This window comes from Uranotaenia lowii, chromosome 2 (assembly GCF_029784155.1).
Source record: "Uranotaenia lowii strain MFRU-FL chromosome 2, ASM2978415v1, whole genome shotgun sequence".
Lineage (NCBI taxonomy): Eukaryota > Metazoa > Arthropoda > Insecta > Diptera > Culicidae > Uranotaenia > Uranotaenia lowii.
Genome location: NC_073692.1, coordinates 274,235,293 through 274,260,870, shown reverse-complemented (window position 1 = coordinate 274,260,870; position 25,578 = coordinate 274,235,293). Strand labels below are relative to the sequence as shown.

Genomic DNA, 25,578 nt, shown 5'->3' with positions numbered 1-25,578 from the left:
AAATGACAAAAATGACAAAAATGACAAAAATGACAAAAATGACAAAAATGACAAAAATGACAAAAATGACAAAAATGACAAAAATGACAAAAATGACAAAAATGACAAAAATGACAAAAATGACAAAAATGACAAAAATGACAAAAATGACAAAAATGACAAAATGACAAAAATGACAAAAATGACAAAAAATGACAAAAATGACAAAAATGACAAAAATGACAAAAATGACAAAAATGACAAAAATGACAAAAATGACAAAAATGACAAAAATGACAAAAATGACAAAAATGACAAAAATGACAAAAATGACAAAAATGACAAAAATGACAAAAATGACAAAAATGACAAAAATGACAAAAATGACAAAAATGACAAAAATGACAAAAATGACAAAAATGACAAAAATGACAAAAATGACAAAAATGACAAAAATGACAAAAATGACAAAAATGACAAAAATGACAAAAATGACAAAAATGACAAAAATGACAAAAATGACAAAAATGACAAAAATGACAAAAATGACAAAAATGACAAAAATGACAAAAATGACAAAAATGACAAAAATGACAAAAATGACAAAAATGACAAAAATGACAAAAATGACAAAAATGACAAAAATGACAAAAATGACAAAAATGACAAAAATGACAAAAATGACAAAAATGACAAAAATGACAAAAATGACAAAAATGACAAAAATGACAAAAATGACAAAAATGACAAAAATGACAAAAATGACAAAAATGACAAAAATGACAAAAATGACAAAAATGACAAAAATGACAAAAATTACAAAAATGACAAAAATGACAAAAATGACAAAAATGACCAAAATGACAAAAATGACAAAAATGACAAAAATGACAAAAATGACAAAAATGACAAAAATGACAAAAATGACAAAAATGACAAAATTGACAAAAATGACAAAAATGACAAAAATGACAAAAATGACAAAAATGACAAAAATGACAAAAATGACAAAAATGACAAAAATGACAAAAATGACAAAAATGACAAAAATGACAAAAATGACAAAAATGACAAAAATGACAAAAATGACAAAAATGACAAAAATGACAAAAATGACAAAAATGACAAAAATGACAAAAATGACAAAAATGACAAAAATGACAAAAAAGACAAAAATGACAAAAATGACAAAAATGAAAAAAATGACAAAAATGACAAAAATGACAAAAATGACAAAAATGACAAAAATGACAAAAATGACAAAAATGACAAAAATGACAAAAATGACAAAAATGACAGAAATGACAAAAATGACAAAAATGACAAAAATGACAAAAATGACAAAAATGACAAAAATGACAAAAATGACAAAAATGACAAAAATGACAAAAATGACAAAAATGACAAAAATGACCAAAATGACAAAAATGACAAAAATGACAAAAATGACAAAAATGACAAAAATGACAAAAATTACAAAAATGACAAAAATGACAAAAATGACAAAAATGACAAAAATGACAAAAATGACAAAAATGACAAAAATGACAAAAATTACAAAAATTACAAAAATTACAAAAATTACAAAAATGACAAAAATGACAAAAATGACAAAAATGACAAAAATGACAAAAATGACAAAAATGACAAAAATGACAAAAATGACAAAAATGACAAAAATGACAAAAATGACAAAAATGACAAAAATGACAAAAATGACAAAAATGACAAAAATGACAAAAATGACAAAAATGACAAAAATGACAAAAATGACAAAAATGACAAAAATGACAAAAATGACAAAAATGACAAAAATGACAAAAATGACAAAAATGACAAAAATGACAAAAATGACAAAAATGACAAAAATGACAAAAATGACAAAAATGACAAAAATGACAAAAATGACAAAAATGACAAAAATGACAAAAATGACAAAAATGACAAAAATTACAAAAATGACAAAAATGACAAAAATGACAAAAATGACCAAAATGACAAAAATGACAATAATGACAAAAATGACAAAAATGACAAAAATGACAAAAATGACAAAAATGACAAAAATGACAAAAATGACAAAAATGACAAAAATGACAAAAATGACAAAAATGACAAAAATGACAAAAATGACAAAAATGACAAAAATGACAAAAATGACAAAAATGACAAAAATGACAAAAATGACAAAAATGACAAAAATGACAAAAATGACAAAAATGACAAAAATGACAAAAATGACAAAAATGACAAAAATGACAAAAATGACAAAAATGACAAAAAAGACAAAAAAGACAAAAATGACAAAAATGACAAAAAAGACAAAACTGACAAAAATGACAAAAATGACAAAAATGACAAAAATGACAAAAATGACAAAAATGACAAAAATGACAAAAATGACAAAAATGACAAAAATGACAAAAATGACAAAAATGACAAAAATGACAAAAATGACAAAAATGACAAAAATGACAAAAATGACAAAAATGACAAAAATGACAAAAATGACAAAAATGACAAAAATGACAAAAATGACAAAAATGACAAAAATGACAAAAATGACAAAAATGACAAAAATGACAAAAATGACAAAAATGACAAAAATGACAAAAATGACAAAAATGACAAAAATGACAAAAATGACAAAAAATGACAAAAATGACAAAAATGACAAAAATGACAAAAACGACAAAAATTACAAAAATGACAAATGAATTTAGGAAATCAGTATTCAAAGTATTTCTTAGGATAAAAGTATATTGATATAATCACAATTTGCTTATGAAAAACAGTATTTCCCAGTAATTGAAGAATTGTTTATGAGTGGATTCTGCAATATCTCGTATGATTCCGTTTCTATGACATTATTATCTCGCTCAATTTACACCTTTTGGAGTTTCAGCATATGGTAACTTCAAAATTGAAGGGGTATAAAATTCAAGAGTACAATTTAAAAAAGATGTATTTCAAATAATTCAACCTCTCAAGAAATGGAAACAAATACAGACCCCTTTCGATTTTGCAACACGCCCGTACATTTTGTGTTGCCAAAATCGAATGTTGGCAAAATCGAACGTTTTTTTTTTCTTAACTTTTTTTCAGTTATTTTTACAAAACAACTATGATTATTATCAATAACGTTATTTTTAGCCAATTTCCGACCATTTGTAGTCATTTTTTATTTCATTCATCATGTTTTTGATGCATTTTGCACTTTTCTTGTCATGTTTAAAATGTTTGTTGTCATTTATCATGTTTGCTGTTTTTGTCATTCTTTATCCTTTTTAAGTTGTTTTTTGTCATTTTCAGTCTTTTGTTTGAATTTGTTTTTTAACTTTTTTAATTCTTCATCTTTTTGTCATTTTCAAGTACTTTATCAAATTTTTAAAAAACTTTTGTTTTTATTGCTACATTTCATCACTATTTCAGAACATAAAAACGTATTTATAGTGTTTTTCTAAACTTAATTGGTCCTCCTATAACGAAAACTAAAAGGTAATGGTGTTTCTAAAAACCGTTCGATTTTGGCACATGTGCCAAAATCGGATGTTGCAAAAATCGAATGTTGCCGAAATCGAATGTTGCCAAAATTGAGCGGGGTCTGTACATTGAAAAAACTATTGGATCAAATTTCAATTGAAAGAGTAAAATACTATGAAAAACTTAGGGCATCGGTAGAATAAACTTTGAAAAATAATAATATTCAAAAATTAAAAAATGCCTATACTTTAAGTTTTTTCATTTTGTTTTTTTTTCAAATCTGTAATTAATTTCAATCTTGTCAATTTTGTCAATTTTGTAAATTTTTTCTATTTTGTAAATTTTGTCAATTTTGTCAGTTATGTCAGTTTTGTCAGTTTTGTCTATAATGTCAGTTTTATCAATTCCGTCAATTTTGTCAATTCAGTCAAATTTGTAAATTTTGACAATTTTGACAATTTTGAAAATTTTGACAATTTTGTCAATTTTGTCAATTTTGTCAATTTTGTCAATTTTTTAAATTTTGTCAATTTTGCCTATTTTGTCAATTTTGTCAATTTTGTCAATTTTGTCAATTTTGGCAATTTTGTCAATTTTGTCAATTTTGTCAATTTTGTCAATTTTGTCAATTGTGTCAATTTTGTCAATTTTGTCCATTTTGTCAATTTTGTCAATTTTATCTATTTTGTCAATTTTGTCAATTTTGTCAATTGTGTCAATTTTGTCAATTTTGTCTCAATTTTGTCAATTTTGTCAATTTTGTCAATTTTGTCAATTTTGTCAATTTTGTCAATTTTGTCAATTTTGTCAATTTTGTCAATTTTGTCAATTTTGTCAATTTTGTCAATTTTGTCAATTTTGTCAATTTTGTCAATTTTGTCAATTTTGTCAATTTTGTCAATTTTGTCAATTTTTGTCAATTTTGTCAATTTCGTCAATTCTGTCGATTATGTCAATTTTGTCAATTTTGTCAATTTTGTCAATTTTGTCAAATTTGTCAATTTGGTCAATTTTGTCAATTTTGTCAATTTTGTCAATTTTGTCAATTTTGTCAATTTTGTCAATTTTGTCAATTTTGTCAATTTTGTCAATTTTGTCAATTTTGTCAATTTTGTCAATTTTGTCAATTTTGTCAATTTTGTCAATTTTGTTAATTTTGTCAATTTTGTCAATTGTGTCAATTTTGTCAATTTTGTAAATTTTGTCAACTTTGTCAATTTTGTCAATTTAGTCAATTTTGTCAATTTTGTCAATTTTGTCAATTTTGTCAATTTTGTCAATTTTGTCAATTTTGTCAATTTTGTCAATTTTGTCAATTTTGTCAATTTTGTCAATTTAGTCAATTTTGTCAATTTTGTCAATTTTGTCAATTTTGTCAATTTTGTCAATTTTGTCAATTTTGTCAATTTTGTCAATTTTGTCAATTTTGTCAATTTTGTCAATTTTGTCAATTTTGTCAATTTTGTTTATTTGGCAATTATGTCAATTTTTTTCAATTTTGTCAATTTGGTCAACCTGGCCAAAATGGGTTATTCGGACAGTTTTTTTCTGTTTCTTCAGCTTTTTCAATTATTGTTATAAGATTTATATGCATGTTCCAAAAAAATCCCAAGTGCTTTAGTTTATTGAGTAGCATTTTTCTGATTAGATTTCATTTGCTTCCACGAACGAAATTCTCTCCTGTCGTTCGTGCTGAGGAAAAAGCTTACTAAGCACAAACGGCACGTGAGAAGATGATATGGTGTTGGTACATAAATTGTCCGCGTCCCCGTGTCGTTTTCACTTTGTTAGTGCAATCTGGACTTGAGAATCTATCATTGGGCGAAGGATGGGACTTACAATCACTATTGAAATATACGATGTGAGAGTCAAGTCCTTATGATTGAGTCATTTACTTTCGGGTAGGGCAGAATGCCACAAGGTGGTAAGTTCCCGGCAAAAAAAATACTTTCGGGGTTGTACCTCATGATTCAATCCCTTTTCATAAACTGTAAATCGAGGTTTCAGCCAAAGATCTAGTTTGTGTCCGGTTCGCCCTTAAGCTGGACTGATACACATAAACTTAACTATCATAGTCACCGATTGAAATTATATTTAAGTTGTTGGTCTGTTAAGCTCTTATATTTGTTATTTTTGCCTTGTTTTTCATTCAAACGGAGGCGCCCTCTATTTTCCTTATGGAAAATAACACATTGTGAAAGTGAGTCCTTCGCGCGAGCTTTTTGATCATCTTGATTAGTGATTGCTGGATATTGCTAGCAAACCAAATGAATGCGTTTTTTGGAGTGATGATTCTATGATATTTACTATGACTTTTTTTTCAAACTATTTTGTTTTTTTTTTTCGTTTATAGATTAAAGAGGAAAGAAACACAATATATGTAAGATAAAAATCATTTTTATTGTACTGCCCAGTTTCGCACATCGTCAGAACTGAGCTGATTCGATAGGTTCCTATAAAAGTATATCTAAGACCCATAATTAATGATCTCTCAGATCGACCGATAACTATAACTTTATGTAAGAAAGGCAGAAAAGGTAACTGAATAACTTTTGGTGTAAAATGAAGCTCAAATTGCCTTTCTGATGGCGTGCAAGTTATTTTTTATCATCAAACTATTTGAGGGCTGCTTGGAACGGGTAATATAGATATTTGCAAGTTTGTAAGTTGAATAGTCCAAAACTAACTACATATAAAAATGTTTTATAGTTTCACTCAACTAAAAAGGTTTCTTTAGAAAACCCAAATTCAAAAAACAAGTAGCTGTAACCAATCCATTTCAGTTGCTCACCATCAATACGAGAAACCAGCGTTTTGTGTTTTGTCTTTCGCTTGACCAATTGGAACGAGATTAGTAGAAAGCATTCAAACAATGTTGGATAATTTTCAAAGAAAATCCATTGTTTCGGTTACCTTCAACTCGCTCTTTCGTTCTCTCTCTCCCCAATGACAGCTTTTCAGTGACATTTTCTCCTTTTGGAACAATTTTCTTTGTCGAATCCCAATTAACAGGGAATTTGCACACCGTGACCGAGTGAAAGACGACCGATTGCCTGCAGCCATGCGATTTGTGCGTTTCGTTGACCGCGAAGACCTAAGTAATGCTGCTGTGCTGTCGCTGCTGCTGTTTCTGTTCCACAAATCCAATCCACTCCAACTGCAAGAGTACGCTTTAATTACATTAGTTCATCCGCACTCTTGTGTCCAATCCAATTTCGAAATCCACGGCCCTAAAATTTTGGTACCTTGGTGGTGCGGCCAAGTATCTTTTCTATCCAAAATCATCGCCGTCGTCACAGATTGTCGTCGTAACACAGCAGAGAATTGGGCCGGCTGATCGGAGCTCTGCATTTCCGCGAAATTCGTTGTTTTGTTCCCCTTTTTCGTGAGCTCTCTGGGGCATTTGAGGGAGGCCACACGTTAGGTAAGGAGAGTTGTTGTTGGAGGAAGCCAGCTCAGGTTCGTTGGCGGCCAACCGCAAAATCTCGGAAATTGTGTCACCCGACTCTCTGTGTTATGGCCGTTCGCAGCCGACTCGACGCCGTGGCCGTGTGGCTGTGAAAGTGGCCAGTTTGCATGGAAACAATTTTCGGTCACTCGACCGATCCCTGCCTGTTTGCTTGCCGGTGGAAATCGATAGCAGGAACCTGCCGGTCGTAATCGAACAGGTCCCTTAGTAGACCTGTAGCCTCAACAAACCCGGTTCCTCAAGTTGGACGGCTGAATGGCGGTCGAACTATTTGGGCCGATTCATTTTGGCCAAAATATCAATTGGCTTGACGTAAAAAGCTTCACGCTCGCACGCCAAAGTTACACGGCTATCGGCCTAATCACCATGACATCACATCCCCATTATGCGATGCGTGAAAAGGAAACCACGTCCGATTCGGTTGAACTATTTGGGCCATCCATCCACCCAGTCACATGCCTAGTGTCTGTGACTGTGTCTTGTAGGCCAGGAAGTTTGCACCCACCAGCCAGTCAGTCATATCATGGCCTCCGGGAACCAGTGATGGTGACTTTCCGTGGAAAAAAGGCGACGGCGTGTGGTGGTGGTGTCGTACGCACGATTGATTGATCAGTCATGAAATTAGATTGTTTTCTATTCAAAAAGGTACCTATAGGCTCGTTGCTTGGTTGCTTTCCGTTGTCTCATGACAGCTCGAGTAGGTCCATCTTTGGTGGAGTACGAATTCACTTTTATTTCTCCCCCTGTTTGGCTTAGTCAGTCAGGTCCAGGGCACGACGACCGGACAGGTTCTCGAAATTCCAGCCGATATCTTCACTTTGTGTGTATCGAATTGATGCCGTTGTTGGGCCGAAATTGAACCATTCAGATAAAAAGCACATAAATAAAGTCGTTTTCCTGGAGAAGAGCCAGTGACATTAGAGCCGACGACTTGTGCCAGTCGTGGTCGCACTTTTATCTACACACAACTATCAACGGATCCGAGTCCCAGAGATAGAACCGCTGGAGAATGAAGGAATCGTGAACAAAAACATTCATCCAGCCGTACATTGATTGATCATATGTGTAATGGGTATCACGTTACCATTTAATCTGCTTTGAATATCAAAACCATTGACCTGTGGCGAAAAGAAAAGATGACTCAAAAAGTTCAAATTATGGGAACAATTCCGTCGTTTTATTGGGCTGGGTTGAATGGCATGCATTGGTATGAAAACTCAGAAGATAGATTGAAATTATTTAAGCATGTTAAAAACCATTCTTTTCTTTTTAAACTTGACTGAAAATTAATTTCACCAGAAGGATCTATGTGCATAATTTATATGTTGCTCTCAAAAATTAAAGGTGAAGATAATTTTGCAACTTTGTAAGTTTATCTTCGTGTTTAGGACCATCATGAGCATTAGGGGAGACTGTTCCTAAATGTGTCAGCAGGTTGAATGCCCCCACGCCCGTTTGACGAAATGACTGGCAAGACAACATATCTAATCAATGCATTTTGAGGGTGATACGCTTTTAGAATTTTATGAATTTACTAACTCAAAACAACATAAATAGGCGCATTCAGCCCGCATGGTTTGAGGTTCGGTGCTTTAGACAACAGTCATAATAAATCGTTTTCTCTAAAATTATAGCAGATTTTAGCATAAAAATTAAAGCTGGCTTCATTTAGAATAGGAACCAACTTTTGCTTATATTGTGGCGTTCCTGGTGGACGAATTCGGAAGTTCTTGGCACTCACGAGTTGAGAATTTTGTCAGCTTCACTTATGTATTTTTGACATTCCGCAAATCGACTGTACATTGTAAACAATAAACATGAAAGCCGAAAGAAGGGAAAAAAATCATGCTTATTTTTTTTTTGGAAAATCCATTTTGGTCTGGCTGTACAGCTTAAATCGCCCAGAAATACTGTATGGCGCGTTAATAAACGGTAGAAGGTAACAAGCCTATCGTCGGAGCGGAACTGTCGACCGGAAACTGCGTGGTAAGATTTGAAGACGATTAGAGGAATTCCAATCTGTCGGATCGTGATTTGGCCAGAAAATCTGATGCTGCCCATAGTACCGTGAGGAGAATTCGACTCCGAGAAGGAATCAAATCGAATCAAGCTAGCAAACAGCTAAATCGGACCATAAATCAGAAAATTGTGGCCAAAATCCGTGCTAGGAAGATATACGACCAGGTGCTGATCAAGTACAACGGGTGTCTTCTGATGGACGATGAAACCTATGGCAAAGCTGACTACGGGCAAATCCCAGGTCAAAAATTTTACTTGGCAACGGCTCGGGGGAATGTTTCAGCCAAATTTAAATTTGTTTATGCCGGAAATTTGCACGAAAACTTATGATTTGGCATTTGTTACTAAGAAAACAATGGCGTCGATAATATCCAAAAAGATCCCGTTCATTCGATCCCACGACCACCCAACTGCCCCTAATTCCACCTTATTGAGAAATACTGGGCAATTATGAAGAGGAGACTCAAAGTAAAGGGAAAGAATGTCGAGGACATCAACCAGATGAAGATCTGGTGAGATAAGATAGCTAAAACGATGGACGAAGAAGATGTGCTCCGCCTAAAGAATCTTGTTTCAGGAAAAATTCGAGAATTCCTTCGAAATCGTGAAAAATAATTTTATCCTCATTGTTTCTTAAAAGTATAAGCAAAATGCTAGATTTGACTTAAAAAGGTCTGGAATTCAATCATAAATAACTGAAACAAAAGCAATTGTTTTTTTTTCTAATTCTAAATGAAGCAAGCTTTACTCCAATGTGCTTCGGACACGAATACCAAAAGTTGGTAAAATGTCCTCAATTGAATAAATATTAAAAAATTACTCCAATGTATTGAAAACAGAACCCAGCTCATGTGTATATAGTTTTTGTACACATATTCGATGCATATATATTGTTGGGGCATTATTTTTGGATCTCGAAAAAGCCTTGGAAACTCTTAAACATGACATATCATTGTCCAAATTGCATAAATACGCGATAAGAGGAACATCAAATAATATCGTTCGTAGCTACTTAGAAGGTCGCCAGCCGTTTGTGGCTATTGAAAATACAAGAAGCGAATATGAAAATATTGATATCGGTGTACCACAAGGAAGTAATATCGGCCCAATACTTTTCCTCTTATATGTCAAAGATTTATGTAACCTTCAACTCAAAGTCACAGCACATTTCCCAAGCAACCAAAAGTCTCATATCTACTTAAACTCGTTTCTCCAAAGTTCGAATTTCGCTGAATAAAGGTTTCAAAGTGAATTGGTACCAAATTTTCTCGAATGTGAGCATGAAAGTTACAAAAGGTTCCTCAAATAGCCTTCTATGGACTTGAAGTTCCAAAAAGTTCTTCAAATAGACTTTTTTGTGACATGTCAATCGCACCCACACAGTATAAAAGTTACAAATTAGGTCTCAAATAGCCTTCTGTGAACTTCAAATTCCAAGAAGTTTCTCAATTACCCTATTTTGTGACATGTCAATCGCATCCACACAGTATAAAAGTTACAAATCAGGTCTCAAATAGCCTTCTGTGAACTTCAAGTTCTTTGAAGTTCCCCAAGAAGCTTTCTGCGAACTTCAAGTTCCAAGAAGTTTCTCAAATAACCTTTTCTGTGACATGTCAATCGCATCATTCAGAATAAAAGTTGCAAATTGGATATCAAATAGCCTTCTATGGAATCGAAGTTCCAGATAGTTCCTCAAGTAGCCTTTTTTGAGACATGTCCGCCTTTTCATGAATATGAAATGTGAACGAACATTACAAAAGGGCATATAATAAACAAATCATTTTTTGGAGCTTCCATTTCCAAATTGTTGAAATGTTTAATTTATTTTGAAACTTCAACTCAGAACAACTTAAAGTTAACTCGCAAATGATTGAAAAGAGTAAATACTTTGACTTAATAAAATTTTGTCCAACTGTATTTACTTAACACGAATTTATCACACATTGAAAAACAGTTGAAGCAATTCATTGAATAAATTTCAAGATAAAATCAAGAATTTGTATAATTTTATGCTTAACAGTTATAAACATGGAATTTCATTTTTTTTAAACCGATATTATTTTAACGGATGATTGATTTATATGCCGTTTCGTAATGTTTAATAATCAACATGCGTCTTTGCTGCTTACCCTTGCGGGTATTCTAGTAAGCTTATAACCACTTCGAATTTTAGCTGCCGGTAAGGCAACATCTTGGCGTGGCATCGTGGCAGCGTGTTCGGCTATCATCTCGGAGGATGGGGTTCAAATCTGGTACTAGGACTAATTTTTTCCATTAGGTTGATTGCTTGAGTAAGCAAATCAAATAATTGTGTAGCAGAACTGGCGTGCGTGCCGGCATGTATCGAACAAAATTAAAAGCAAAGCAATTAAGTATGATCAATTGAGGGAGGGGATGGGAGGAATAAAGATGGATGCCGAGAAACCGGCAGCACCACATGGGCTGGAGATGACCAAAATAAGAGAGTAGAGGAGAATTATTTTTCGTTTTTGCTGTTTAAACGTTTACTTGTGGGCTGAATAGAAGGCCGTTCACATCTTTAATGGAACTTCAAAGTTTCAATAAGAACTTAAATTTTGGGCAGAATAAAAGGAATTTCAGCACATTGATTATGCTGATTAAGCTGTGTTCGACCTTTTTAACGAGACTTTTGGTTGCTTGGGTTATTTGCAATTTTAGTTTACTTTAATGTTCCCAAGCCGATCCATGCATGCATCCGGTCAGCACTGAGTTTTTGAAACAAAGAAAATTGTGTCTGAATCTCGACAAAACCTACTGGATGATAATTGGAAATCGCAAAATTGTTGATTGTCCAAGCTTACTGATTGATGGATGTATAATTGAAAGAGTGTGCCAGACAAAATATCTTGGAATTCAAGTCGATTAAAAGCTAAACTTCATTGATCATGTAGACTATACTATCAAGAAAATAGCAATGAATATGGTGTTCTTTGCCGAATAAACAGATTTTTGATTTTCTGGTCAAAAATTATTTAAGTGAAGTCAGTTATTATGCCGCATTTTGATTACTGTTCCACAATTTTACTTCACGCTTCAGACTCGCAAATCAAGCGACTACAGAGGATCCAGAACAAAATAATGAGAATTGTAATACGTTGTAATCGCTTCACTCCTAGTGCTGTTAGGCTGGACATGCTACAATGGCTATCAGTCAAGCAAAGGATTACCTACAATAGCTTAATGTTTGTGCATAAAATCAAAAAAGGAATATTATCGTCATACTTTACTGAGGATTTACAGTACGGGAATGCCATACATAGCCATAATACAAGAAGAACACGAGATTTTAGATTACCAACTGCAAGGAAAGAAATGACAAAAAGATCTAATTCCTACAATGGATTGAAAATGCACAACAGCTTACCACAATGCATCAAGGACTGCACAAACATAGTCAGCTTTAAGAAAATGACAGTACACTACGTAAAGCACAACATTTAAAATATGTACGAATTATAAAAATGTGATGGAAATGCCATGTGATATCAGACAGAGAATCTGTATAGTGATGGACATACGCGGGAGTTGAAAGACAACCAAGATGTACAGAAAAGACATAAAAATGTTAACACAGTTATCCAAAGGATAACCTGTCCCTCCCACTCCTAAAGAGGCGTATGGGGTGGAGGAAGGACCCAAATGGGCCTGTGTGACCAACACAAAAAAAAACTTGGTCCCAGTCAAGACACTCGTCGACAGTTCGTACTTCGGCTGCTTGGCTTCGCCGCCACGAGTTTCTTGGTCCGCCTCTTCTTTGAAGCCCATAAGGATTCTATTCAAGTGTCTGTCTGCAAATCACGTTCTCATCTCTTCGCAGCATGTGCCCAATACATCTCCACTGACGTTCTTGAATCTCGATTTTTAGCGCCCTTTGATGACATCGGCGATGTAGTTACTCATTTGAGATCCAGTTGCCAGGCCACCAAGCACGAATGATATAAAACCTTCAGCGGTTTACAAATACTTGCAATACTGTACAAATACTGTAAATCGGGCTTTTCTGATCCGGGTTTCGATGTCTTTCTTGGTACACCCATCAGGCGCTATCTGGCTACCAAGATACTGGATGCCCTCCACTTTCTCAACTTGTTGCAAAGCTACCATGAAACTGGAGGGATTTCTTGGGTTGATCTCCATCGACTTGGTCTTTCCAACATTGACTTTGAAACCAACTGCCTTGGAGCTTTCGGTGCAGCGGTGATAAGATACATACATACCTTGCACGAAAATGCCTCGTACTGTGCTTCGATGAGATGAACTAGTTTCTCTGGGACTCCTCTACGTCTGAATGCAGCCCAGATGTTCTCATGGTTAAGTCGTTCGAAGACTTTTTCGAAATCAACGAACACCAGCAGAAGATAGTCCTGGAATTCTTAGATTTGTTCCAGTATTATTCGTAGCGTGTCGATGCGGTCCTCACATGATGGTCTGGACCGGAATCCAGCTTGTTGCCGTCGGAGGGTATTGTCAATTTACTCCTGGATCCTGTTCAGGATAACTTTGCAGAGTACTTTGAGGGTTGTACAGATCAACTTTATGCCTCGCCAGTTACCGCACTCTGTCGGACTCCTTACTTCGGGACCTTTAAGAGGATATCCTGCATCCAGTCGGCCGGAAATATTGCAGTATCCCATATGTCAGCGAAAATACGGAGCAATATTTGTTTCGGCAAGGTAGGGTCGGATTTTAGAATTCAGCAGGGATGCAATCGATCCCAGGTGCTTTGTCGGATTTCATGGTTTTGATTGCCGCTTCTTTTTCAGTCAGCGAGGGCGCTTCCAAGTTGACGCCATTAATACGATTTACGGTAGGCGCTTCGAGCTGCTGGCTCTGTGGGCCATCGCCATTCGTGACTCGAAGTGCTCAGTGCATCGTTTGAGCTGATCTGTTCGATCGGCCATTAACTGACCTGCTCGGTCTTTTAGCGGCATTTTTGCATTAGTCCTTGCATCACTAAGGTGGCGAGAAATGTCATAGAGTGATCGGATGTCTCCATAGGCGTGAGCTCTTTCTTCCTCTTCGGCTAGGGAGTTTTCACTTCTTCTTCCACAAACTTTACCGAGAGTACCATGGCTCAACGTGGAAAAAGGAATTCTTGATTCTACTCCACACCACTGTTCTTCGACAGTTCCATCTGTCGGCAATTCTAATATTCGGGACACAAGCTGTTGAACGTATGTCCTTTTGACCTCTGGACTCTCCAACCGGTGGACGTCGTATCGATAACCGACTTCTCCCCGCGCCGTTTCACACGCGTAACTCTCAGTCGTATCTCACCAAGGACGAGGTGATGGTCAGATGCAATGTCTGCGCTTCGTTTGTTGCGGACATCAAGAAGGCTCCTTCTCCATTTTCGACTGATGCAGATGTGGTCAATTTGATTTTCTGTTCGGCCATCTCGAGATACCCAAGTGACCTTATGTGCTGGTCGATTGGGGAAGAGCGATCCACCGATCACCATGTTGTTGTTGCCACAAAATTCTACAAACAGCACTCCATGCGATCAATGTCCTGATTGTCGGAGCCAATCTTTGCATTGAAGTCGTCCAAATGGGTTTGAATGTCACCCATCGGAATTTTCTCTACAACGCTGTTCAGTTGACTGTAAAACTGCTCTTTCTCCTGCAAATCGGCAACGTCAGTTATCGTATATCACTGGACCATTGTTAGGTTTCTAACCCGTGTTCTAAATCTGGCTACGATTATTCTTTCGCTTATCGGTTCCTATCTAATGAGGGCCGCATGGACCTGTGGATTTAACAGAAAACCAATTCCTCGTTCACGAGTAGCGTGTTCTCCTCGTATGATAGAGTAAAACAGGAGATGCCCAGACTGTGTCTTGTGTTCTCCAGCGTTAGGACAACGGTCTTCGCTCAGTCCCAGAATTTCTAGCTTAAGGCGGCTAGCATCTCTAGCAAGTTGAGCCAGCTTGCCTTGTTGGGCAAGGGTTAAAACGTTCCAAGTTCCAATTCTAGTTCGTGTTTTCATGCTAAAAGTTGTCGCCAAAGTTCCAGGTCGGTCATTTCTTTCGGATTACTGGGGGTAGATGTGTAGACTTAGCAATTGATTTTCTTTGCTAAAACATCTTATGTATATTCCCATGGAATACACTTCCACAAAAATTGGCAAATAACTTTTTTATCAATCCTCCAACCTTCCTAAACACTTGCTGTTAAATTCAGCAAATATGAACCAAGAGTTCATTTCACAATTTCACCATTTGGAATCTTACTTACTTCTTACAAATTCATCTACATTTTTTAAATATTTATTTGATTTATTTCAACTTAATAAGAGATGCAAGGTGGAACATTAGATGGTTTTGAAAAGAATTGGAAACGAGTTAAATATATGTCACTGTACTTTTCTATTTATACTGTTTGAGCAAAGTTATCAGTGGTTGAATAACGAGTAGTGGATTTCTAGAAATTAAAAGTATGAAATATGAATTTTTTTGTAAACCAGAGTTTAAAAAAATCATCTGAAAGAATATATTTCCGAAAGTCATCATTCAGGAGTTTACTCGAATGTAATCGATCATCCAAAAGTTCGATTTCGGCGAACATTTCTCGGTATTGCCGAAATCCAATCCCACGTATGATACCCCGATTTACTGATAAAACGCGACAATCCCAACGAAACTCCTTCGCCTGAATCGGGCGTAAAATATTGATTCACGCGTAATTCGAAATAAATCACTGCTCGAGGGCATCCGGGAACGGAAACCGAACCCCGTCAGGTCCAACCGCAATTGCCATATCGATACCTCTAGTAGGTAGGTCGATTGACGATGGATGGAAGCTTTGGATCGAATTCTGTCTGATAAGGCTCATATGTGCTGTTTGCCTCAATCGGACCGATTATCGCAAATTAAACCGGGAACGTTCAGGGTGGTTCCAATAAGATTGGGCGTTTGAACGAAGAATCGGTATTGCTGAATTTTTCTGCCTACTTTGATCGATGAAATTGATTTCCGAGCTGAGAAGGAACAAATGAAAAATAATCGATCTGCTCTGCGGAACAGTTAACTACAGTGAGTTGTCGAGAAAAATAAAGCATGTCAAGGCGATAGAAATTGAAGGAATTTTAAGTGAATGATTACCAGGTGCCTCACAGCTGTATCCGGTGGAAGAATAGCGGTGGTTCAGTTGGAGAATGAAAAAAAAAAAAGAAATAATATAAATGGAGCTAAGGCTGCTGACACTTTTGGGTACCGTTTGGTATAACCTATTGTTGGTAGTTTTTTGACTTGGACGGAGAGCGAACCAAAAAAAAAAAAAAAACAAAACAAAACAAAAATCGCCCAGGAATGACTCGGTAAATTTTGGCTCCACTGCTTCTGGCGTGGCCAAAGTTTGCTGATAAGCACACGAAATCGAACAGAACAATCAGTCAAGTAAATAGATTACCTTTTGGTACGTGATTGAAGATAGGATTTTAGCCTATGTTTGATTTGTGATAAATCGGATAGGATTGGCGACCGATTGAAAAATTGTATAGGAGTGAATTGATTTATTGGTCATATTTTTACACCTAGTTTGTGCTCGATTAAGTTATTAGGGAAAGGTATATTGGATTGATTTATATAAGATTGTAGTCGAGGAGGTGTTTTATTTCATAAACAACTTAAACCATTGATTATTCCAATCTTTTAATTTGTTTTAAAGGTATAAGCTAGTTATATCCCTTATTATTTATCTTATATGCCAATGACATGAAAAGGGTAGGCTTAATAGCGGCACGTTATCCAAACAAACGGGAAAATTGTGCCTAAATATTAATAATAGCGAAGAAGATTTCAAGGTGGGAAATAAATCTATTTTACAAATGGTGCAGTAAAAGTCTTCTTGATCTTAGCATGAAAAAATATTCAAATATTGTATTTTCAAGGAAAATGGATTAGGAAATGAGCCTGCGCAGAGAACCAATAAGATAAGAGATCTGGGCATAATATTGGACTCGATACTTACCTTTGTAGATCATTAGAACTCAGTAGTTCAGAAATCAAATAGCATGCTTGGTTTTAAAAACGTTTTAGATATAATTTTCGAGACCCATATTATTTTTTTTAGTTGGTATCCACAGGTGGTAAATCCCGGTTTACGGATTGTATTCCAAACATGGAACTCTCCTCTAACGACTTGAAAACCGACATCTCCTCGCAATAACTCGATATTCCTACACAAACCTCTCATCTTCGCGACTTGTGACCTGATCTCTCCTTTAACGACTCCAGATCCGACCCCTCCTCGTATCGACTCGAGGTTTACCTCTCCTCTTCACGATTCAAGGCCCGATCTCTCCTCTAACGACTTGAAATCTGACCTCTCCTCGTAATGACTCGAGATGACCACTTGTACCCCTCCTCTTGTTGATAAGGGGCCTGATCCCTCCTCATACCACTCGAGACCCGACCACTTATCATAAAGACTCGGGTTTGACCACACAAACCTCTCCACCTGGAGATTTGAGGCCTGACCTCTCCTCTAACGACTCGAAGCTCGACCTCTTATCGAAGACGTCACCCTACTCCGACTTGAATGGATCACCCGGCGTCGAGAGCCCCTCTAACCAAGGGTATTCCCCGAACGTGGAATAACCCCTTCCCAACGATTTCCACTGCGAAGGAAGTAAAGTCTTATCCCCGCAGCTTCTGTCGTTGAGAACCGACCTACTCGGATACTCCCCGAAGGTGGAGTATTCTACGCACGAACGCGGCGCACCTACGGCATCCGCTACGCAGAAGATGGTGCCTTAAGGCAGAAACACAATACAGCGTCGGTCGTCGCGTCACGTCAGCGGTCAACGCTGTCGATAAGTACTAAAACGCGGACGCGACGCACCCGACGATTTTTGCATCACAATTCAGCGTCAAAAGTCGTCGGGTGCGTCGCGTCCGCGTTTTAGTACTTATCGACACCGTTGACCGCTGACGTGACGCGACGACCGACGCTGTATTGTGTTTCTGTCTTTATCTTTGTAGCTTCAAACCGTTGGGTCCGACGCGCTTTACTCGACAGCCCCCCGTCGATGGGGTCAGTTTACTCCGACCGTTGTCCGGTTTTCTTTATCCCATTTGGCTGGCAACCCGACTCGGATTTTTGGAGAGCAGCTTGTCCTGGACTTTGAACGCTACGACTCGGATGTTCCCCGACGGTGACGACATCCTACACCGACTCGAGAGGCTCATCCGGCATCGAGAGCCTCTCAACCCGTGGGTATCCCCCGACAGTAGTTAACCCTCTTCCTTCGAGGTCCCCTTACGCAGAAGGTAAAGTCTTATCCCCGCAGTTTCCCCCTTAGGAAGCGGCATTACTCGGATATCCCCCGACTTTGGGAAATCTGTTTATTTTATTTACTTGAATAAATAAAATGATTAAAATATGTTCAAAGAAAATTTGTCGATGTTTTAAAAACATTTACCCACAAAAGCTTCGTTCAATCGTTCGGATAACGGTTCCAACTGGTTTCTGTTTAGGTCGAAACTAGTCAGGTCGTTTTTCAATAAGGCAAGTTGGAACTAGTCAAAACCGATTCAGCTCGGCAAGAGGATTTATTTCGACCTGATAGAAACCGGTCGAAGTCAATATAGGAAAGAGACAGGTGATACACTGTCAATCCATTTCTACTTGTTTTAATCTATTCCGACCAATTTTTAATGAACAGACTTAAAATGTGTATCTGGGCAACTGTTTTCGATTAATTTCTAATGAGGTTTTGATGTTAATCACTATATGCCCAGTTGATTTTAAGATTTTGCTGCCGTAATATCTACATCATTTTCGAACCAAATGATTTTAATAAACTGCCAAACTTAGCATGAAATGTTTGAAAAATAACAGTATTGAAATACCTGTATATTTATATTTTCTATTGCCATATTATACCCAATACATAACTCCATTTTTTTTTGTACTGGATGACGAATGAGTTATTTTAGTTGACTGCTAATTTTGGAATGGATAGAGATCAACATAACTAAATAACTAAATTTTTCTTTTTTGAACTAGGTATTATAAATTTAAAAAGCTAATACATTTCCAACGAGCATAAATCAACATAAATCATTCCACTATAATTGTATCACAATATTTAATAAAAGCTGTCCTGACTTACGCCAAATTAACTTAAACATAAATCCATCGATTACTATTGTTTGTGTGTTTACCAAATGAACTATGCTGAATGAATCGATCCCTTAAAACATTTTCGTGCTGACTAATAAACGTTGTAAATTAAATCAGACTTCTATTGAAATAATTTTTTATCATTGTTCGTAAAGTAAAGAAAAAAGTGATGAATATTGATTTAGTCGGCACCCCTGAACAACACTTTTACAATTGACCAACAGAGGTGCCAGGTGGTGTTGTCAAATAACAGGACTTGATTATTTTTCAGGATATCACTAGATTGCATAAACAAATCATAAACAGACGATGTAAACGCCTTAATATATGCATCAGTAGTGAGCATCTTCTTGGCTGGACTGCAGTTCATATCGAAAACACCATTTAAATATCATCTGAACCAAAGATTACCATCGGTTAAATGGGTTCAACTACTTTATTGCAGATTTGTTCGATGTTTTCACAACTTTCATAAGTTAAATACAAATTTGATCCTTATAGAGAATTTTTTTTTTGAAAATTAGCACATTTAAAGATCCGCATTTGTCCAAAATAAAGACAATTCGAAAGTTTTTCAAAACGGTCCACAAAATTCCAGTGGATTGAAACAGCTGTCAAATCGCTAACAAACGCACCGACCCAGATTTTAGGTCCAGAATGTCAGTGTGGTTCCCGAAATTAAACTCATCACCCCAAAATAGACTCAAAATAGAGTAACATTTTGATTGTCAAACGCATCTGTTGTTGTCAAACGCATCTGTTGACGCATCTGCTGAATTCGGATGAGTTTTAATAAGGACTAGCTGACCCGGTAAACTTCGTTTTACCTTCTTATATATAAATCGTAATAAATGTTTGATTTCATCTACACGCTCTTAAATTCATCGAGCTCGCGAATCGATTCTTATGGAAATTGTAACAAATGAAGTTGAATTTGTATTGGGGCCACCTCCCATAGAAAGTGAGATTCTTGAAACTATTATACAAACCATCTCTGACCCAAAAAACCCTCGGATACCAAATTTCACTTCATTTCGACCAACCATTCATACGTGATATTGTTACAAAGAAAACGCCTCCATTTTTATATATTAGAAGATGTGAAGAGATAATTTTGTATGGGGACCCCCCTTTCATAAAAAGTGAGATTCTTGAAACTATTATACAAACCATCTCTGACCCAAAAAACCTTCGGATACCAAATTTCACTTCATTCCGACCGACCATTCATACGTGATGTTGTTACAAAGATAACGCCTCCATTTTTATATATAAGATTATGCTGAAAACACTGCATTTTGTGCCAAATGTTACCAATGTTACCAATGATCGACATCCTGAGCCGAAGATATTATTTTAAGGGTTATTAAAAAATTTCATATGATTGAAATTGTTGCAATGAAGACGGCCATGTTGCCCATATACGTGTTTCACTCGTTTCGTTGTTCTTCTTCCTGCGGATTTCTTGGCTGAAAACTTGGTGCGGAAATGTTTGTTTTTTTTTTCAGCCCCTTGCAAAAACAGGACAAATTCTTAAAAACCAGGACACCTGGCATCTCTGACCAAAGTTCCGAAAAAAAATCACAGTGTAATACTTCCAATTCTGTCGCCAGATAGCGCTATTCGTGTCTCCCGTTTTCTCGTTAAGTGGTTGTCGTAATTTTACGATTATTCTGAAATGAACTTCAAGATTAACTCTTAAATTGTTGGCAGCAGTGAAAACTGCTGAACCAAACATGACTAATTTTTTCTACATTGGTTGCCTTCTTCTTAGAGAATGGATGGACCGTCATCTTGGAGGATTTTGGAGGAACCATCTTCTTGGTGAATATTGCAGGAAGCGATGCTTTCACTTTGAGATTAGTTAAACGAATGAGCCCAACTGCGCTGGGTACGCTCTTTTTATAGCGTCAAATACCCGAGCTTCAGAGAAATGGGCGGAGCCAAATCGATGAGTTTTTTACTCTCTGGATCAAGAGAAGATTTTTCGCTCAGAACTTTTTTCTGTTTTGCATGCATGTGGATGCTCAGTTCTTTTTAATTTCTTATCATCTTCTTTTTTATCTATATCCTCTACATTACTATTTACCTCTACTCTTTATTCAGGTATGGAATATATTCATAGAAACCGCTTGTTTTCAATTATATCTTTAGCGTTCCTAGCAATTTCTGTCCATTTCAACTCGATAGGAAAATATTTTCTTCAAATCATTGTTCCGTGCTTGAGGTAATGAAGATTAAAATTCATACTTTGAATTTTATTACTTTGAGGAATCTTATTTACTTTAACCAACTTGGTTTGCTTGAACGACTTCATAGAGCGTCTAAAATACAGTAATCTTTCGAAAAATTTCAGGTTATCCGCGTTATCATCGGAAACTTTTAATTTACAGAACCTTTAAACCAAGCATTTTTTCAGTTCTCTTCCACAGCTTCAAATCATCTGCTTTTCCTTTGGAGGCAACCATGCGTGCTTGGTTTCCTAAAATTTCACTGCAGGTTGCTTTTTTTAAATGTTTCTCAAGATTTCCCATTAGATTCGACTTATTTCTATTGCTGAGGTAAGACCTTTAGTTTTTTATGTGTCACAGTGCTCACAACTCCCATTATACACTCCAGTTTCGAACGGGCGAACGGCAGAGAGATTTATCCATGGCAGCTCATAGAATCGATCTACTAAATCAAATCCTGATGATTCTTTTTGGCCTTCTCTCATTTGATCCATCCGCATTCAAAATATCCATTTTTTTAACAGCGCATACAAGTCATCCGCCGTCTAATCGGAGACTAACGCATCTACTTCTTTACTTCTTTGCTATCAGGTTATCCGCCTTCGCATCGGAAACCAGCTTTTTCCAGCACTTTCAAGTCATCCGCCTTCCCATCGGTGACTAGTGCAACTTTGGCTACATGAACTCATAAGTTCAACCAGCGCATTCAAGTCAACCGCATTCTCATCGGTGACTAGCGCATCTACTTCTGTATTTTTTCTCAAAGAAGTAATTTACACGGTCACTTCACCGTACCGACTGTGCCATTGTCGTAATTTTACGATTATTCTGAAATGAACTTCAAGATTAACTCTTAAATTGTTGGCAGCAGTGAAAACTGCTGAACCAAACATGACTAATTTTTTCTACATTGGTTGCCTTCTTCTTTGAGAATGGATGGACCGTCATCTTGGAGGATTTTGGAGGAACCATCTTCTTGGTGAATATTGCAGGAAGCGATGCTTTCACTTTGAGATTAGTTAAACGAATGAGCCCAACTGCGCTGGGTACGCTCTTTTTATAGCGTCAAATACCCGAGCTTCAGAGAAATGGGCGGAGCCAAATCGATGAGTTTTTTACTCTCTGGATCAAGAGAAGATTTTTCGCTCAGAACTTTTTTCTGTTTTGCATGCATGTGGATGCTCAGTTCTTTTTAATTTCTTATCATCTTCTTTTTTATCTATATCCTCTACATTACTATTTACCTCTACTCTTTATTCAGGTATGGAATATATTCATAGAAACCGCTTGTTTTCAATTATATCTTTAGCGTTCCTAGCAATTTCTGTCCATTTCAACTCGATAGGAAAATTATTTCTTCAAATCATTGTTCCGTGCTTGAGGTAATGAAGATTAAAATTCATACTTTGAATTTTATTACTTTGAGGAATCTTATTTACTTTAACCAACTTGGTTTGCTTGAACGACTTCATAGAGCGTCTAAAATACAGTAATCTTTCGAAAAATTTCAGGTTATCCGCGTTATCATCGGAAACTTTTAATTTACAGAACCTTTAAACCAAGCATTTTTTCAGTTCTCTTCCACAGCTTCAAATCATCTGCTTTTCCTTTGGAGGCAACCATGCGTGCTTGGTTTCCTAAAATTTCACTGCAGGTTGCTTTTTTTAAATGTTTCTCAAGATTTCCCATTAGATTCGACTTATTTCTATTGCTGAGGTAAGACCTTTAGTTTTTTATGTGTCACAGTGCTCACAACTCCCATTATACACTCCAGTTTCGAACGGGCGAACGGCAGAGAGATTTATCCATGGCAGCTCATAGAATCGATCTACTAAATCAAATCCTGATGATTCTTTTTGGCCTTCTCTCATTTGATCCATCCGCATTCAAAATATCCATTTTTTTAACAGCGCATACAAGTCATCCGCCGTCTAATCGGAGACTAACGCATCTACTTCTTTACTTCTTTGCTATCAGGTTATCCGCCTTCGCATCGGAAACCAGCTTTTTCCAGCACTTTCAAGTCATCCGCCTTCCCATCGGTGACTAGTGCAACTTTGGCTACATGAACTCATAAGTTCAACCAGCGCATTCAAGTCAACCGCATTCTCATCGGTGACTAGCGCATCTACTTCTGTATTTTTTCTCAAAGAAGTAATTTACACGGTCACTTCACCGTACCGACTGTGCCATTGTCGTAATTTTACGATTATTCTGAAATGAACTTCAAGATTAACTCTTAAATTGTTGGCAGCAGTGAAAACTGGTGAACCAAACATGACTATTTTTTTCTACATTGGTTGCCTTCTTCTTAGAGAATGGATGGACCGTCATCTTGGAGGATTTTGGAGGAACCATCTTCTTGGTGAATATTGCAGGAAGCGATGCTTTCACTTTGAGATTAGTTAAACGAATGAGCCCAACTGCGCTGGGTACGCTCTTTTTATAGCGTCAAATACCCGAGCTTCAGAGAAATGGGCGGAGCCAAATCGATGAGTTTTTTACTCTCTGGATCAAGAGAAGATTTTTCGCTCAGAACTTTTTTCTGTTTTGCATGCATGTGGATGCTCAGTTCTTTTTAATTTCTTATCATCTTCTTTTTTATCTATATCCTCTACAGTGGTGTATATCGGTTCAAGTATATCTGGCATAATGGTCACGTTAAGAAGGACGCTAATTTAACCATAAAAAACAGCTATAATTTGTGAATCACTTTATTGTTTCGTGTTCAGACACTCAAAAGTCTATTTCCTAACGGACTAAAACTTGAAAAAGTAGATAAAAACTTTCAAAAGTGCATTTTAAAATGTTTGCCAAATGCTGAAAATCAGTAACTGTAGGGGCATAATTATGAAGATTATTAATTCTCTTCTCGTTGAGGGCCAACATCAATGCAACGTCGTTCTCTTTTGCCTCCATGCACGTAAACGGTGTGTAAGTGTGATTTTCGGTATCGTGTAGAGATCCTAGCAAAAAACTTCCAAAATGGTTAACTTCACCGTAGATGAAATCCGTGCCATGAAGGACAAGAAGCGGAACTTCCGCAACATGTCCATCATCCCCACGTCGATCACGGCAAGTCCATTCTGACGCATTTGCTGGTCTCGAAAGCCGGTATCATTGCCGGTGCCAAGGTCGGAGAAATCCGTTTCACCGATACCCGCAAAGACGAACAGGAATGGTGCATCACGATCAAGTCGTCTGCCATCTCTATGTACTTCGAGCAGGAAGAGCAGGATCTGATGTTTATCACCAACAAGGATTCGCCCGGGCACGTTGATTTCTCGTCAAGCGGAGTGGCCGCTCTGCGTGTCACTAACGGTGCTCTCGTCATCGTTGATTGCGTGTCAGGCGTGTGCGTCGCTGCGTCAGGCCATGGCCGAACGTATAAGGCCGGTACTGTTCATGAACAAGATGGACCGTGCTTTGCTCGAGCTGCAATTGGACGCCGAAGATCTGTATCAGATCTTCCAGCGTATTGTGGAGAACGTGAACGTCATCATCGCCACTTACAACGACGATGGTGGCCCAATGGGTGAGAAATCGTGTCGATCCCTCCAAGGGTTCCGTCGGTTTCGGATCCGGTCTCCACGGATGGGCCTTCACTTTGAAACAGTTCGCTGAGATGTACTCGGTGATGTTCAAGATCGATGTCGTGAAGCTGATGAACCTTCTGTGGGAAGAGAACTTCTTCAAAGCCAGGACCAAGAAGTGGGCCAAGGTCAAGGACGACGACAACAAGCGTTCGTTCGTTATATACGTGTTGGACCCGATTTATATGGTATTCGATGCTATAATACAAGACCAATGAAATCCCCAAACTGATGGAGAAGATCAAGGTTACCAAGGTTGTGATGCGTACTTGGTTGCCAGCTGCAGAAGCTTTGATTCAGATGATTACCATCCATCTGCCATCGCCTGTCGTTGCCCAAAAGTACCGTATGGAGATGTTGTACGAGAGTACTCATGATGATGAGGCTGCCGTCGCTGTCAAGAACTGTGACCTGTAATTGTTTAACTATCCTTCAGTTATGAGATTCCAAAATAGTTCTTGATAAAATGTTTAAAAAATTTACACAACATTGTAAACAAATGTATACGCTTAGCTTATCATCAGCTCTTAATAAACAGTTGGAACTATTATAGTTTCCAAAGCTCAATTTTGTTTAGAATTAATGACATTAAACCTCACCACAAGCCAATTCTATAGTTAACGTTCTACAGTGAACCATTCACCAAAAGAATAAAT

At 36.8% G+C, this 25,578-nt stretch overlaps 1 pseudogene; it reads left to right on the top strand.

The window, feature by feature from the left end:
* Nucleotides 1-24,314: 24,314 nt before the first annotated feature.
* On the top strand, nucleotides 24,315-25,339 carry LOC129742671 (eukaryotic translation elongation factor 2-like; annotated as a pseudogene).
* Nucleotides 25,340-25,578: the final 239 nt, after the last annotated feature.